This window comes from Fistularia commersonii, chromosome 24 (genome assembly GCF_037954325.1).
Source record: "Fistularia commersonii isolate RoL2024-O1a breed Wild chromosome 24, RoL_Fcom_v1.0, whole genome shotgun sequence".
Taxonomy (NCBI): Eukaryota; Metazoa; Chordata; class Actinopteri; order Syngnathiformes; family Fistulariidae; genus Fistularia; species Fistularia commersonii.
Genome location: NC_141307.1, coordinates 9,591,091 through 9,607,617, shown reverse-complemented (window position 1 = coordinate 9,607,617; position 16,527 = coordinate 9,591,091). Strand labels below are relative to the sequence as shown.

At 47.0% G+C, this 16,527-nt stretch overlaps 5 non-coding genes across 5 annotated transcripts; all 5 read left to right on the top strand.

Annotated features, from left to right (window-relative positions):
- The first annotated feature begins 5,609 nt into the window (after nucleotides 1-5,609).
- LOC147220367 (U1 spliceosomal RNA) lies at nucleotides 5,610-5,773 on the top strand. Its single transcript, XR_015108257.1, has one exon. It is a non-coding gene; the product is annotated as a U1 spliceosomal RNA (small nuclear RNA).
- A 1,198-nt stretch (nucleotides 5,774-6,971) lies between these two features.
- Nucleotides 6,972-7,090, top strand: LOC147220366 (5S ribosomal RNA). Its single transcript, XR_015108646.1, has one exon. It is a non-coding gene; the product is annotated as a 5S ribosomal RNA (ribosomal RNA).
- Nucleotides 7,091-8,471: 1,381 nt separating this feature from the next.
- LOC147220365 (5S ribosomal RNA) lies at nucleotides 8,472-8,590 on the top strand. Its single transcript, XR_015108413.1, has one exon. It is a non-coding gene; the product is annotated as a 5S ribosomal RNA (ribosomal RNA).
- Nucleotides 8,591-9,970: 1,380 nt separating this feature from the next.
- LOC147220364 (5S ribosomal RNA) lies at nucleotides 9,971-10,089 on the top strand. The gene has a single exon (XR_015108411.1). It is a non-coding gene; the product is annotated as a 5S ribosomal RNA (ribosomal RNA).
- A 1,395-nt stretch (nucleotides 10,090-11,484) lies between these two features.
- LOC147220363 (5S ribosomal RNA) lies at nucleotides 11,485-11,603 on the top strand. The gene has a single exon (XR_015108410.1). It is a non-coding gene; the product is annotated as a 5S ribosomal RNA (ribosomal RNA).
- Nucleotides 11,604-16,527: the final 4,924 nt, after the last annotated feature.

Here is a 16,527-nt window from a genome sequence, read left to right as displayed (position 1 = left end):
TAGTTAGAGCAGGGAACAGGTTGAGGAAACTCTAGAGAGGTCGAAGTATGCTCTAGAAAAGAGAGGAATGAAAGTTAGTCGCAGCAAGACAGAATATATGTGTGTGAATGAGAGGAACTCAGGTGGAACGGTGAGGCTACAGGGAGTGGAGATCAAGAAGCTGGAGGATTTCAGGTACTTAGGGTCAACAGTCCAGAGCAGCGGAGAGTGTGGAAAAGAGGTGAAGAGAGGGGTCCAAGCTGATTGGAATGGGTGGAGAAAAGTGTCAGGGGTACGATGTGATAGAAGACTATCGGCCAGAATGAACGGAAAGGTGTACAAGACAGTGGTGAGACCAGCGATGATGTATGGACTAGAAACTGTTACAATGACCAAAAGACAGCAGGCAGAACTAGAGGTTGCAGAGATGAAGATGTTGAGGTTCTCTTTGGGAGTGACCAGGATGGATAGGATCAGGAATGAGTCCATCAAAGGGACGGCACATATTCGATGTTTTGGAGAGAAGGTCAGAGAAGCCAGACTGAGATGGTTCGGTCATGTACAGAGAAGGGATAGAGAATATATTGGTAGACGGATGCTGGAATTGGAGCTGCCAGGCAAGAGGTCTCGAGGAAGACCAAACAGAAGATTTATGGACGTAGTGAGAGAGGATATGAAGGTAGTTGGTGTGAGAGAGGAAGATACAGAGAATAGGGTTAGATGGAGAAAGTTGACTCGCTGTGGCGACCCCTGACGGGAAAAGCCGAAAGAAGAAGAAGAAGAAGGCGTCCTATTGGTCGGCCGTGCACCACGTGACCGGGGAGATGCGGATGATGCATCAGCGATGTTGTTTGAAGTGAAGCTGACGGTGCACCCTCTCAAATTGCAAATAATAACAAATTCGATGGGAGACATCTCAAAGATCGCGGAGACGAATGTTTAACGTGCCATTTGGTGCGTCTACTGTATTATGTTGGTAGATGATAATGCAAAGAGGCAGGAGGGTTGTGGGTGACGTGTGACATAAGTTTGTTAACTGGACAGCCTGTCTCTACGCCTTGCTTCCGTGTACCGAAGTAAATTCCCACCAAGGAATCTGATCTTAGCGCAAATGGATTGTGTTTGATGACAAAAGACGACAGCCCCGATCCGTCCAACACACTGGTCGCGTTTAAAGACTGTCAGACCGGGATCGTGGCAAAGTTCTCCCGTTTGTAAAACAATAGAAACCAATTGTGGCATCAGGAGGATGGACGGAATGTGTTCTGTGTTGTGACTTCTTCATGAAAATTGAAGCGTCTGTGTCGTTTTGGTCATCGGAACTCAGAGTTGACGTTTTTCTTGTCATTGAATGGCTGCGATGGCTGACCCTGGATCAGCTTCTGAAAGGAGCAATGCATGACTCAAAAACGAGTCATGTTCTCTGACTTTTGTATTAGTGGCTGTATTTGTACTAAGGAATCAATTACATGCTTGTGGTCATGTGGCACTCTCGTCTGTTGTTTGTACACATTTTCATCTGCTTGTTCATATGGGAAACGAAAACATTATTATTGAAAATCTCTGGTAAAACTGTTACAATGTTTTTTTTTTTTATTTTACTGAGTTCTAAATCCACCTTTCTGTGAAAAGGATTTTTTAATCATCTCTGAACAAGCGAGGCTGATTTGTAGCGACTTGCACAAAGATCTACAGACACATTTTTAATTGCGTATTGTAAATGTGTAATACTGAAACACATCTCTTGTGTGTTTTGTAATAAATTTCAGGATGAGTAGAAAAGTCTGATGTTTACTACCTTTCAGGGGAAATCCTGCTTTTCCAATCCAATCTGTATCCTGTCCTACAACCCACTGAAGGGATTCAATGCAGCGTTGGTCTGTTCTGCATCTGAGGCTTCCACCATCCAAGGCTGGACCTGCAGCTCTGATATCAAAGGAATGGCTGTTTCGACGAGGTGGAACCGTGGCCAGTAAGCTTTCCTTTCACGATGGAAATGCTCCCTTACTTGTTGGCTTCCAACTTCTTCTTCCCCAGGTAGTGTTGGAGTGAAGCTTCTCCAGCTGGCATTTGGTAGAGGTGATGGTGGGGATCTAGGTGGTCATTTCATGTTCTTCAACTGTTGTACTGGGGGGCTTTTCCAATGATTATTTGGAGGCACGAATCGGAGGCAGCCCCTGTCAAGCCTGCAGTAGCTCCCCTCCGTCGTTCCACCGAGATGCACCGATGATCATCTCCATTGCCATGGTAAAGGCTGGAGGGGATGTGACGCAGCCTGCCCTGAAGCCCACTTCCAATGATCACCATGTTTTGTACTCTGTGGTTGTTTTACAGAATAAGAAATGCTGGAGGAAGCTTCTGACCAGGTTTGTGGTGGTTTCATGCACTTGGAAGAGGTTGAAGGCCTCCCAGATGACAGATGTGGGGATGGATTAAGACGCCTTGGCTCGGTTGAGGAATAAAACATGCAGGTCTCTTCTGTACCCTTTGAAGATTTTATTTGTTATTGTGTTTCAGGTGAGTTTGGAGTGAGAAGTTATGACTTGTTATCGCAAAGACATGCACCGGGGGTTCAAGATATGTTTAAAGAGGACAGAATTCCCACAGAGGTTCACTGTTTGTCATAGCTTCATTTTGACATTGATTTTCAGTCCAGTCAAGGTGCTGTGAGACTTCAGTGTGTTGTTGGTGCTGATTGCCATCACCCTGTTCATAGGTGAAACTAAAAACTTGAATGTTGTATTTGAATATTTGACAATTTGATTAAAATAAGCTCAAAATGATCATTACAGTCTAAATCAGCTCATTTTAAAATGTTGATTTGAATAGGTGTCAGTGCCCAGTATCCAGATAAAGTGGGGCAAAACAGTATTTAGTCAGCCAACAATTGTGCAAGTTCTCCCACTTAAAAACATGATAGAGGTCTTTCATTTTCATCATTGGTATACTTCAACTATGAGAGACAGAAAATATCATTGTCTGATTTTTAACAAACTTATTTGGACATAATGATGGAGAATAAGTAGTTGGTCAGGAACAAACATTCATTGCAATACTTTCTTATATACCTTTTGCTGGCAATGACAGGTCAAGGGTTTTCTGAAAAGTCTTCATAAGGTATTCCAGGGGCGGGCAAACTTTTTGGCTCAGGGGCCGGATTGACTTTTAAAATTTGACAATATGATACATGTAAAACAAAAAATGGATTTGTGAACAGTACATATCAGACTCTTTTGATATTTGCTTTGAAAATAAAACCAACTTGGTTTTGAAGGCTCTGACATTTGCTTGCATTTCATTCACAAACTGTTTTTTTGGTTGGATCTTCACGTCCAGCTCATTCATGTGTGTCAGTAGGTCCACAGTAAATGTTAAATAACAAAGCCAATCCGTGTTATTCAGTTCAGGATAAATTCTCAAGAGTTCTGAAGTAGCTCCAAAAATTGATAATCTCCAGTTTGAGCTCCCACATTCGTTGATCCAATCATACATATCAAGCATGAATTCTGTACCAATCTTTGATTGGCCAGATGTGGCCTGTTTAAGAATAAGAATAAGAATAACTTTATTTATCCCAAAGGAAATGGTTGTGCCAGAGTTTCAAGTAAAACATAACAATAATAAATAAAGCGGGGATAAAAAATGGATGAACTTTTCCTTGTTTCATTCATAATGAACATTTTCCATCAGCCGTGTTACAGGCACTGCTTTTCCAGGACATATTTGCAAATTTTAACAGTATGTATTTAATTAAAAGTAAAAAAAAAAAAAGGTTAATGTGTAAATATCTCGTTACAATGTGAACACCTGCAGTTCACAGACAAGTGCAGCTTATGTGTTTGTGTTTTTACCCGCTGTGGTTTATATTCACATGAGCTCCAGATGTCCAGATGTCACTTCTAGGACTTTCAAGTTGCACAACAGTGCTCATTATCACAGCATCTCCTCTGGTCCTGCTCACTCTAGGTGAACAGCAGGGGGGCCAGGGCGGGTCGGTGTTGGATCTCAGGTAAGACAGAACAACAAGGTGCTCAGAGGACGTCAGTCACTCCTACAGAGCCAGGATGGAAGATCTGTACCCAGGGTCCTGTGGTTCTTTGTTTTCCTGCAGACGGGGATGATGTTGGAGGTCTTGGAGCAGACCGGCGCACAGAAGGAGACTCCTGGGCTGCTGGGTGACTGGACTTGGACCTGATTCATCAACAGTGTGTCAGAACTTCTCTCCATTCAGTGCATTTAAAAACCTCTGCATGTCAACAATGGTGGTCTGGCATCAGTTAAGCCACAGAATGCCAGTATAAGAGTTCAGAGAAGCGGGACTCGGGATGAAAGTGTCCACGGAGGGGATTCCACAGGTCCCACCTCTCTTTTCTTAATTCATAATTTAAAGTACAGTTAATTCATATGGTTAGAATTAGAATTAATTCATATAGTTTGAAGTAGAATTAATTTATATAGTTCAAAGTAGAATTGAACCGAAGAGTTTATGGCGGTTTTCCGAACATACCCCGTTAACGGAAGTGAAGAAGGGAGCTGTCGGTCCCTGAAGGCTCCGGGGTTCCGCGATTTGTTCCCGGTCAAAAGCGCCGTCCAGCCCCGCGACGTAAGTTCACTTTTACAGAGAATAGTGACGATTTCTCGACCTACAATCGGATTGACCGTGTTTATAACAACCGCGAAGCAACTCCCGGTGATTTTTCACGGTAATTGAGGGCCTTTTGGCCTAGAAATCTTGACAACGTCACAGATTTCGTGAGCTGAGGTAAGGCTAGCTAACAACCTAGCTAGTGGCCTTCCGCCATCTTGCCTCGGAGAGCGTCGGTAATTGAGTGTTGGCGACTCAAACGACAACGATAAAGCGGTGGTCTAGCCGAGCGCGATCGGCTCCGTCCGACCAGCAGTCGTTGTAACAGCCGGTATTAGCCGGTGCGGGGCGGGGTTAGCGTTCAAGGCCGTCGAAGGCTGTTTGGGGTGCCGGGGTCCAGTGGGTGTTCGCCACGGGACGAGATGATTTACCGTCGTGTTTAGAAATTGTTCCGATGTCAAGGTTGCCATGTCCTCCAACAACGTCATACGTAACCAACATACACGGGACCCAGATCTTGTCTGTGCCCTGTGTGACCAGCGACACTGTCCCCGTTGTTTCTGCCGGTAGGGAACGGTAGATAGCGACACACGAGCGTGTCTGCCTGAAACCCTGTCCCTACCATTCGCCCCGTGCAGCCCAATAAAATCCCACTATGGACCAGAATTGAGCCTAAATGGATCGCATTTGAAACGGATGGATTGCCTTGTATAGACTGTGTCAGACTGGGCTCAGGGGGAAGTTCTCCCGGTCGTAGAGCGGCAGAAACCCCTCGCGGCATCAGGAGGACAGACGGAACGTGTTCCGGTTGTCCTTTGACTTCTTCGTGAAAATTGAAGCGTCCGTGTCGTTTTCGGCGTCCCGGCCCGTCAGAACTCAGAGTTGACGTTTTTTTTTGACGGAGTGTGTGTGTGTGTGTGTGTTTGTGTGTGTGTGTGTGCGAGAGGGATCGTGTGTGAGCTCCCGGAACAGTCCGCGTGGGTTCCCCCCCGACTGAGAACGGCGTGCGTGTGAAAGCACTCCGTGCGCGGGACGCGTGCAACTCATACTTACCTGGCAGGGGAGATACCATGATCAAGACGGTGGTTCACACAGGACGAGGCTCAGCCATTGCACTGCGGCTGTGCTGACCCCTGCGAATTCCCCAAATGTGGGAATCTCAACTGCATAATTTCTGGTAGTGGGGGACTGCGTCCGCGCTCTCCCCTGTTGTGCTGTTCAAGAGCAAGTCTGTGTCGCCGGAGGCCGGGTTCACTGTTTATGGTCGCACGCGCCGACCCTCCCTGGCTGGGTTGTGACCCAACTAGGGAGTTGTCGTTGCACATGGCAGGTGCACCGCAAAAGCGTGGATTTACGATCGGCCCAAAAAACAATCCAGAGTGTCCAAGTCCATGAAATGTTCCTGCTTCTTGATCTCCACTCCCTGTAGCTTCACCGTTCCACCCGAGTTCCTCTCATCCCCACACATGTATGCTGTCTTGCTGCGACTAACTTTCGTTCCTCTCCTTTCCAGAGCATACCCCCACCTCTCTATAGTTTCACCGAAACACTTTACAGTTTATAGTTTATTTTGATTTCCAAGTCTGCCTTTTATTATTTATTACTGTTATATTTTCTGTAACTCTGGCACAACAGTTTCCTTCGGGATGAATAAAGTTGTTCTTATCTTATCTTATCTTATCTTATCTTATCTTATCTTATCTTATCATATCTTATCTTATCTTATCTTGGCCTCCACCTGTTTTCTGCTCTCACTACAGATCACAACGGCATCTGCAAAGGTCACGGACCGTGGAGATTCACGTCTACCCTCATCCGTCAGGCCGTCCGTCACCGTTGCGAACAAGAGGGGGCTCAGGGACTATCCCCGACGGAGTCCCGCTTCCACCTTGAACTTCTCTGGTCCAGTCTTACAGCACACTGCACCACTGTCTCCCAGCTAGCATACATGTCCTGCACCAGTGTAACACACTTCTCTGCCGCTCCAGACTTCCTCAAAGGATACCAGAGCTCCTCTCTTGGCAACCTGTCGTATGACTTTTCAAGGTGTACAAAAAGGCAATGCGGCTCCCACCGGCCTTCTCTGTACTTCTCTATGAGCATTCTCGGCACAAATACTGCATCTGTAGTACTCTTCCTTTTTCCATGTGTATTTTATTTAATTTTCTCTTTCTCTTGTCATTAACTGTCCCGCCGTGCATTTGAGTCCTGGTATGGCCTTTCCTAGCTCCCTCTTTATCTTAGGTAAAGTGTGTTTAATGATTTTTGGTTATAGTAACCTTGGTTGCAACTGGCTGTAATCATGGAAACGCAATAGAAGGAGCTCCTGACAGATCTGGAAATGACTGGAGGTGGAAAAGATGGAGGACGGCTGCTTATGACATGTCCTTCCGCGTAGGCTAGTCTCGTTTACGGCCATACCACCCTGAACACGCCCGATCTTGTCTGATCTCGGAAGCCAAGCAGGGTCGGGCCTAGTTGGTACTTGGATGGGAGACCGCCTGGGAATACCAGGTGCCGTAAGCTTTTTTATGTTCGTCCCCTCTGTCAACAGCAGGAGGTGCTGTCTCTCAAGAGCGCAGACATTTCACACACGGACACACGCCGCTCATTCCCTTGTGTTTGTCCCACGGGAGTCACCGTGAAGCCCGGCGCGACACGCGCTCAGTCATAGTTCCCCGCCTTACCTTGTTCGGTCACTTTCCGTTGTCTCGCCGCCTCCGTCCGTCGCTCACCGCCTTTCTCGTCATCCCCGTTCAGTATTTCTCCATGTGTGCTGAATTTCTTTTTCTCTCGTTTGTGCCTCTCGCTGTTGAATAATCCAGCCGCTGACCTCCGTACCGCTGGCTCTCCTAGGAAATTCCAGGCCTCCACATGTACGGTACGTCATCAGGACCCACTGCCTTTGAACTCCTCATCCTCTTCGATGCCCTCCTCGCTTCTTTTTACACTCGTCTCTTCTCCTTTTGCGATCGCCCGTAATCAGCGCTTCTACCCTCTGCTCTCTTTCATTTTTCCCCATTCATTCATCATATTCCTAGGAGTCTGGTTGTTGAAGTCCTGGGTTTACTTTGATGCTTCGGCGTCCTGTCGGAGGGCCGTGTACCACGTGACCGGGTAGATGCGGAAGATGCATCAGCCATGTTGTTTTTTTTAAAGCAGGAACATCAGCCTCCACCGGGACCTCCGTGTCCGGGACGAGACGGAGGTCTTATCTTATCTTATCTTGACCTCCACCTGTTTTCTGCTCTCACTACAGATCACAACGGCATCTGCAAAGGTCACAGTCCGTGGAGATTCACGTCTACCTTCATCCGTCACCGTTGCGAACAAGAAGGGGCTCAGGGCCTATCCCCAACAGAGTCCCGCTTCCACCTTGAACTTCTCTGGTCCCGTCTTACAGCACACCGCACAACTGTCTCCCAGCTAGCATACATGTCCTGCACCAGTGCAACACACTTCTCTGCCGCTCCAGACTTCCTCATAGGATACCAGAGCTCCTCTCTTGGCAACCTGTCGTATGACTTTTCAAGGTGTACAAAAAGGCAATGCGGCTCCCACCGGCCTTCTCTGTACTTCTCTATGAGCATTCTCGGCGCAAATACTGCATCGGTAGTACTCTTCCTTTTTCCATGTGTATTTTATTTAATTTTCTCTTTCTCTTGTCATTAACTGTCCCGCCGTGCATTTGAGTCCTGGTATGGCCTTTGCTAGCTCCCTCTTTACCTTAGGCTGCAGCCTAAGGTAAAGTGTGTCTGATGATTTTTGGTTATAGTAACCTTGGTTGCCACTGGCTGTAATCATGGAAACGCAATAGAAGGAGCTCCTGACAGATCTGGAAATGACTGGAGGTGGAAAAGACGGGGGACGGCTGCTTATAAAATGCCCTTCCGCGTAGCCTAGTCTCGTTTACGGCCATACCACCCTGAACACGCCCGATCTCGTCTGATCTCGGAAGCCAAGCAGGGTCGGGCCTGGTTAGTACTTGGATGGGAGACCGCCTGGGAATACCAGGTGCCGTAAGCTTTTTCATGTTCGTTCCCTCTGTCAAAAGCAGGGGGTGCTGTCTCTCAAGAGCGCCAACATTTCACACACGGACACACGCCGCTCATTCCCTTGTGTCTGTCCCACCGGAGTCACCGTGAAGCCCGGCGCGACACGCGCTCAGTCATAGTTCCCCGCCTTACCTTTCGGGTCACTTTCCGTTGTCTCGCCGCCTCCGTCCGTCGCTCGCCGCCGTTCTTGTCATCCCCGTACAGTATTTCTCCATGTGTGCTGAATTTCTTTTTCTCTCGTTTATACCTGTCGCTGTTGAATAATCCAACCGCTGAGCTCCATACCGCTGGCTCTCCTAGGCACTTCCAGGACTCCACATGTACGGTACGTCATCAGGACCCCCTGCCTTTGAACTCCTCCTCCTCTTCGATGCCCTCCTCGCTTCTTTTTACACTCGTTTCTGCTCCTTTTGCGATCGCCAGTAATCAGCGCTTCTACCCTTGGCTCTCTTTCATTTTTCCCCATTCATTCATCATATTCCTAGGAGTCTGGTTGTTGAAGTCCTGGGTTTACTTTGATGCTTCGGCGTCCTGTCGGAGGGCCGTGTACCACGTGACCGGGCAGATGCGGAAGATGCATCAGCCATGTTGTTTTTTTTAAAGCAGGAACATCAGCCTCCACCGGGACCTCCGTGTCCGGGACGAGTCGGAGGTCTTATCTTATCTTATCTTGACCTCCACCTGTTTTCTGCTCTCACTACAGATCACAACGGCATCTGCAAAGGTCACAGTCCGTGGAGATTCACGTCTACCTTCATCCGTCACCGTTGCGAACAAGAAGGGTGTCAGGGCCTATCCCCAACAGAGTCCCGCTTCCACCTTGAACTTCTCTGGTCCCGTCTTACAGCACACCGCACAACTGTCTCCCAGCTAGCATACATGTCCTGCACCAGTGCAACACACTTCTCTGCCGCTCCAGACTTCCTCATAGGATACCAGAGCTCCTCTCTTGGCAACCTGTCGTATGACTTTTCAAGGTGTACAAAAAGGCAATGCGGCTCCCACCGGCCTTCTCTGTACTTCTCTATGAGCATTCTCGGCGCAAATACTGCATCGGTAGTACTCTTCCTTTTTCCATGTGTATTTTATTTAATTTTCTCTTTCTCTTGTCATTAACTGTCCCGCCGTGCATTTGAGTCCTGGTATGGCCTTTGCTAGCTCCCTCTTTACCTTAGGCTGCAGCCTAAGGTAAAGTGTGTCTGATGATTTTTGGTTATAGTAACCTTGGTTGCCACTGGCTGTAATCATAGAAACGCAATAGAAGGAGCTCCTGACAGATCTGGAAATGACTGGAGGTGGAAAAGACGGGGGACGGCTGCTTATAAAATGCCCTTCCGCGTAGCCTAGTCTCGTTTACGGCCATACCACCCTGAACACGCCCGATCTCGTCTGATCTCGGAAGCCAAGCAGGGTCGGGCCTGGTTAGTACTTGGATGGGAGACCGCCTGGGAATACCAGGTGCCGTAAGCTTTTTCATGTTCGTTCCCTCTGTCAAAAGCAGGGGGTGCTGTCTCTCAAGAGCGCCAACATTTCACACACGGACACACGCCGCTCATTCCCTTGTGTCTGTCCCACCGGAGTCACCGTGAAGCCCGGCGCGACACGCGCTCAGTCATAGTTCCCCGCCTTACCTTTCGGGTCACTTTCCGTTGTCTCGCCGCCTCCGTCCGTCGCTCGCCGCCGTCCGTCGCTCGCCGCCGTTCTTGTCATCCCCGTACAGTATTTCTCCATGTGTGCTGAATTTCTTTTTCTCTCGTTTATACCTGTCGCTGTTGAATAATCCAACCGCTGAGCTCCATACCGCTGGCTCTCCTAGGCACTTCCAGGACTCCACATGTACGGTACGTCATCAGGACCCCCTGCCTTTGAACTCCTCCTCCTCTTCGATGCCCTCCTCGCTTCTTTTTACACTCGTTTCTGCTCCTTTTGCGATCGCCAGTAATCAGCGCTTCTACCCTTGGCTCTTTCATTTTTCCCCATTCATTCATCATATTCCTAGGAGTCTGGTTGTTGAAGTCCTGGGTTTACTTTGATGCTTCGGCGTCCTGTCGGAGGGCCGTGTACCACGTGACCGGGTAGATGCAGAAGATGCATCAGCCATGTTGTTTTTTTTAAAGCAGGAACATCAGCCTCCACCGGGACCTCCGTGTCCGGGACGAGACGGAGGTCTTATCTTATCTTATCTTGACCTCCACCTGTTTTCTGCTCTCACTACAGATCACAACGGCATCTGCAAAGGTCACAGTCCGTGGAGATTCACGTCTACCTTCATCCGTCACCGTTGCGAACAAGAAGGGGCTCAGGGCCTATCCCCAACAGAGTCCCGCTTCCACCTTGAACTTCTCTGGTCCCGTCTTACAGCACACCGCACAACTGTCTCCCAGCTAGCATACATGTCCTGCACCAGTGCAACACACTTCTCTGCCGCTCCAGACTTCCTCATAGGATACCAGAGCTCCTCTCTTGGCAACCTGTCGTATGACTTTTCAAGGTGTACAAAAAGGCAATGCGGCTCCCACCGGCCTTCTCTGTACTTCTCTATGAGCATTCACGGCGCAAATACTGCATCGGTAGTACTCTTCCTTTTTCCATGTGTATTTTATTTCATTTTCTCTTTCTCTTGTCATTAACTGTCCCGCCGTGCATTTGAGTACTGGTATGGCCTTTGCTAGCTCCCTCTTTACCTTAGGCTGCAGCCTAAGGTAAAGTGTGTCTGATGATTTTTGGTTATAGTAACCTTGGTTGCCACTGGCTGTAATCATGGACACGCAATAGAAGGAGCTCCTGACAGATCTGGAAATGACTGGAGGTGGAAAAGACGGGGGACGGCTGCTTATAAAATGCCCTTCCGCGTAGCCTAGTCGCGTTTACGGCCATACCACCCTGAACACGCCCGATCTCGTCTGATCTCGGAAGCCAAGCAGGGTCGGGCCTGGTTAGTACTTGGATGGGAGACCGCCTGGGAATACCAGGTGCCGTAAGCTTTTTCATGTTCGTTCCCTCTGTCAAAAGCAGGGGGTGCTGTCTCTCAAGAGCGCCAACATTTCACACACGGACACACGCCGCTCATTCCCTTGTGTCTGTCCCACCGGAGTCACCGTGAAGCCCGGCGCGACACGCGCTCAGTCATAGTTCCCCGCCTTACCTTTCGGGTCACTTTCCGTTGTCTCGCCGCCTCCGTCCGTCGCTCGCCGCCGTTCTTGTCATCCCCGTACAGTATTTCTCCATGTGTGCTAAATTTCTTTTTCTCTCGTTTATACCTGTCGCTGTTGAATAATCCAACCGCTGATCTCCATACCGCTGGCTCTCCTAGGCACTTCCAGGACTCCACATGTACGGTACGTCATCAGGACCCCCTGCCTTTGAACTCCTCCTCCTCTTCGATGCCCTCCTCGCTTCTTTTTACACTCGTTTCTGCTCCTTTTGCGATCGCCAGTAATCAGCGCTTCTACCCTTGGCTCTCTTTCATTTTTCCCCATTCATTCATCATATTCCTAGGAGTCCGGTTGTTGAAGTCCTGGGTTTACTTTGATGCTTCGGCGTCCTGTCGGAGGGCCGTGTACCACGTGACCGGGCAGATGCGGAAGATGCATCAGCCATGTTGTTTTTTTTAAAGCAGGAACATCAGCCTCCACCGGGACCTCCGTGTCCGGGACGAGACGGAGGTCTTATCTTATCTTATCTTGACCTCCACCTGTTTTCTGCTCTCACTACAGATCACAACGGCATCTGCAAAGGTCACAGTCCGTGGAGATTCACGTCTACCTTCATCCGTCACCGTTGCGAACAAGAAGGGGCTCAGGGCCTATCCCCAACAGAGTCCCGCTTCCACCTTGAACTTCTCTGGTCCCGTCTTACAGCACACCGCACCACTGTCTCCCAGCTAGCATACATGTCCTGCACCAGTGCAACACACTTCTCTGCCGCTCCAGACTTCCTCATAGGATACCAGAGCTCCTCTCTTGGCAACCTGTCGTATGACTTTTCAAGGTGTACAAAAAGGCAATGCGGCTCCCACCGGCCTTCTCTGTACTTCTCTATGAGCATTCTCGGCGCAAATACTGCATCGGTAGTACTCTTCCTTTTTCCATGTGTATTTTATTTAATTTTCTCTTTCTCTTGTCATTAACTGTCCCGCCGTGCATTTGAGTCCTGGTATGGCCTTTGCTAGCTCCCTCTTTACCTTAGGCTTTAGCCTTAGGCTGTAGCCTAAGGTAAAGAGTGTTTGATGATTTTTGGTTAGAGCAGTGTAGCACCCAACCTCTTAGTTAATGCAGTGATAGTACAATGGTTTGGGCCCTGGGAACGTTACTTAGATGAAATTTTCAATGGTAAACAGGAGAAACAATAATACCTAATTTTTTGATAACTTAAACTTATTTATGCTGTTTGATTATAGCGGTGCCTCCATCTCCTAAGGATAAAATATGAATTAAGACAAACACAGATCTCTTTAAGTACAAATTTAAAGTTTAGTTTCACAAAATTAAAAGAAAGAAAAATGAAATAAAATTGGTAGTGCGTTCATTTGAGATTTTGTCGCTTTGCAACTACATAAACATATTCAAAAACCATGTACATCCCTTCAAGTTCAGTCCAGTTCAAAAACCATAACCTTAAAGTCCTTTTTGTTTTTCTCAGAAAGTTCAATCGTGGCAGGCCTGATTCGATGCTCGGGATCGTTGGACCAGAAAAACAGAAAATGTCCGTTTCACTTGTTCACAAGCCCCAAAATAAAATGCATGTGCTTTGATGTACTCACTAATCCTTTTGGTGTTGAAGCAATGGATAGTCAAATGTTGTCCATCACCATGCGATTCCCTCTCGGCAAACGGGTTAGCAATGACTCGGCATCACGGCATCACGAAGTGCACTCGGTGAAACTCATCGGTTAAGCCTCAGCAGAAACGTCCAGAGAATTCCTCTCGGTCCACTGAGCATCAAAGGTCTCCAATTCCAAGCTCATATACTTTACATACAGAGTATGAAATTAATTCGCGGTAAAATGCTAACAATGCTAACGCTCGATTAGCATCGCATATGTGCACTTAAACATATCGTCTAAGCATAAAAATCATATACATCGAGTACTCACTCATCACAGGGTTAAATAGTCGAAAACAGCAACGTAGACTCTGCATCCACAATGTTTTATGACCATTCTCCTTTCAGCTTAGCTTCACAAACTTCCCTCGGCAAACGCAGCAGTCGAATGCCTCGCGCCTAGATGTTCTATTGCCTTCCTCATTCAGATCCCGCCATCACGCATGGGATTGGACACTAAGTGTACATCAACCAATACAATTCAAGAAAATACCATATTGACACTTAACAAGTTCGGATGCAAACAAAAGCACATGTTGAGCTGTACGTTTCACACAAGCTTGTGGCGATTAAAAGCACGATTCCCAAATAAATGACAAAAACCTTAGATAAGATTAAACCTTGTTTTTAACCATTTATGAACACATTTTAAACATGAAATATTAAATGTTTTACAGCCATTTCAGTCTTAATTAATTTTACTTAAATGTTAAAACATCTTTACATTTTAGCCTGTATGGTCTGTAATGAAATTTTAGACGGGCTACATCCTCCCCCTTCTAAAAGGTGTAGATGTCCTCATCTAACTGTACTGTTTAGACTTAGATCTGTAGGGGCATGTTTTAGGATGTTTCACAAGATCAGGGTTTCCTCTGGCACTGAGGTTCAAGTGAATGACCATGCTCTGGTGCACAATAGTCACAGGTTCCCCAGCTTGAGTTCCAGGTTTATCATAGGTCAAGCGGATCACTGGTTTTACTTCACGCTTTGACTTTCTGCTTCTAGGGCTGGTTTGAGTTCTCAACTCCACATCAGTGTCTTCAGCTGTATCATTAGTATCTGCTTCCTCGTTGGAGGACTGATATTCCTCTTCCTGTGAACTGACAGAATGTACTTTCTCCACCTCCGGTTCACTCTCAGATGAGGGGAAATTTTCAAAGGGAGTATGCTCTGGGGTGGTTCGGTCTGGTATGGACAGTGGTTTCCTGACCTTATCATAGGTTGGGCACTCGTAGACACACTCATACTCAGATTCAGAGTTTGAAGAGATGTCAGATGTCTGATCATTTTGGTGATGTGTTTGGTGTCTTAGAGTATGTTGTCTCCTGGTAACTGGTGTTCTGACTCTTTTAGTTTGTTCAGAATTATCGGGAATCCTGACAAGATAACCAATTTGTAGAAGGTGGTCTCTGTGTAGAGTTTTGACACTTCCAGTTCCTTGTTCGGGTTTGACTCTGTCTACAGGTAAGTTGGAAAACTTTTTAATCACAATATAGGGTGTGGATTTCCATCTATCTTGTGTTTTGTTTCCCAGTTACGCCAACATTTCTTATGAGGACTCTTCTTGTAGAGGTTGGTCTCTTACTCATTGATCATAACAGGTTTTGTTTCTCAGATGGCTCTTGGTTGCACACTCTGCAGCTAAATGGTAAGCTTTTTGGAGTTCTTTTCTCATTTTGTCCACATACTGTAGGTGAGACGTCTCTGAATTACCGTCGAGAGCTGTACCAAAACAGAGGTCAACAGGCAATCTGGCATTGCGCCCGAACATTAAGTAGTATGGGGAATATCCAGTGGACTAATTTTTAGTGCAATTATACGCATGTACTAACTGACTGATATGTTGACTCCAGTTTTGTTTCTGCACATTTTCAAGAGTTCCAAGCATTGAGAGAAGTGTTCTGTTGAAATGTTCTGGTTGAGCATCACCTTGCGGATGATAAGGTGAGGTGTGCGACTTTCTTACTCCAAGCATGGATAAGAGTTTTTTTATGAGGCGGCTTTCAAAATCTCTACCTTGGTCTGAATGTATTCTAGCGGGTAGTCCATAATGAACAAAGTACTTTCCCACAATACTTTGGCAACTGTAACTGACTTTTGGTCCTTTGTAGGAAATGCCTGAGCATACCTTGTATAACAGACCTGGGCATTGTATGGCCCGGGCCACATACCTTTGGTTGACTCTGACCGCCAGTGTAAGGTTAATTGGAAATTACAAAATAAACATACTTTCCAATTTCACCTCATTCATGGGCTAAAGCTGCACTGCTTTTATTCTGAAGTTGTTGTTTTTTTTCTTAATTCACGCACATAATGACGTAATGCGAATATCAAGACATGCGCGCGATTGAATCACAAGAAGACAATTTTCGCCCTCAAAAATATCCGCTCAGGCTAAAAAGAGAAAGGTAGATGCCGAATGTAGGATTTTCAACAAAAATTGGACAGCTAAGTATTTATTTACTGAAGTTGGAGGTAAAGCTGTGTGTTTAGTTTGCGGGGAGCAGATCGTCGTGTTTAAGGACTACAATTTGAGTCGGCATTACCAGACGAAACATGCAGAGAAATATAAAAACCTGACTGATGACGAAAGAACGCGGACATTGGAAGCTTTGCTAGCCAAGCTGCAAACGCAGCAAGGCTTTTTTACCAAGCTTCATACATCCAGGGATGCAGCAACCAAGACCAGCTTCGTGATATCCCACAAAATAGCCAAAAAAGCAAGCCATTCGCAGACAGGGAGTTTGTGAAAGAGTGCTTGGTAGACTCTGCAGCACCAATATGCCCTGAAAAAAAGCGGCATTTGAGCAAGTCCCGCTGTCCAGGCGAACCTTGGCGAGAAGGATCGAGGACATTGCGGGGAATCTGGAGCTACAGCTGCAACGTGAAGTGCCAAGTTTTGACTTTTTCTCCTTGGCTTTGAACGAGAGTTGTGATGTCCGCGACACAGCCCAGCTACTCGTATTTGTCCGTGGGATAGCGCCGGACTTCAAGATTACGGAGGAGCTGGCAGCAATGCGGTCGTTAAAAGGGATGACGACAGGGAGCGATCTCTTCACTGAGGTAAATGCTTGTATGGACACG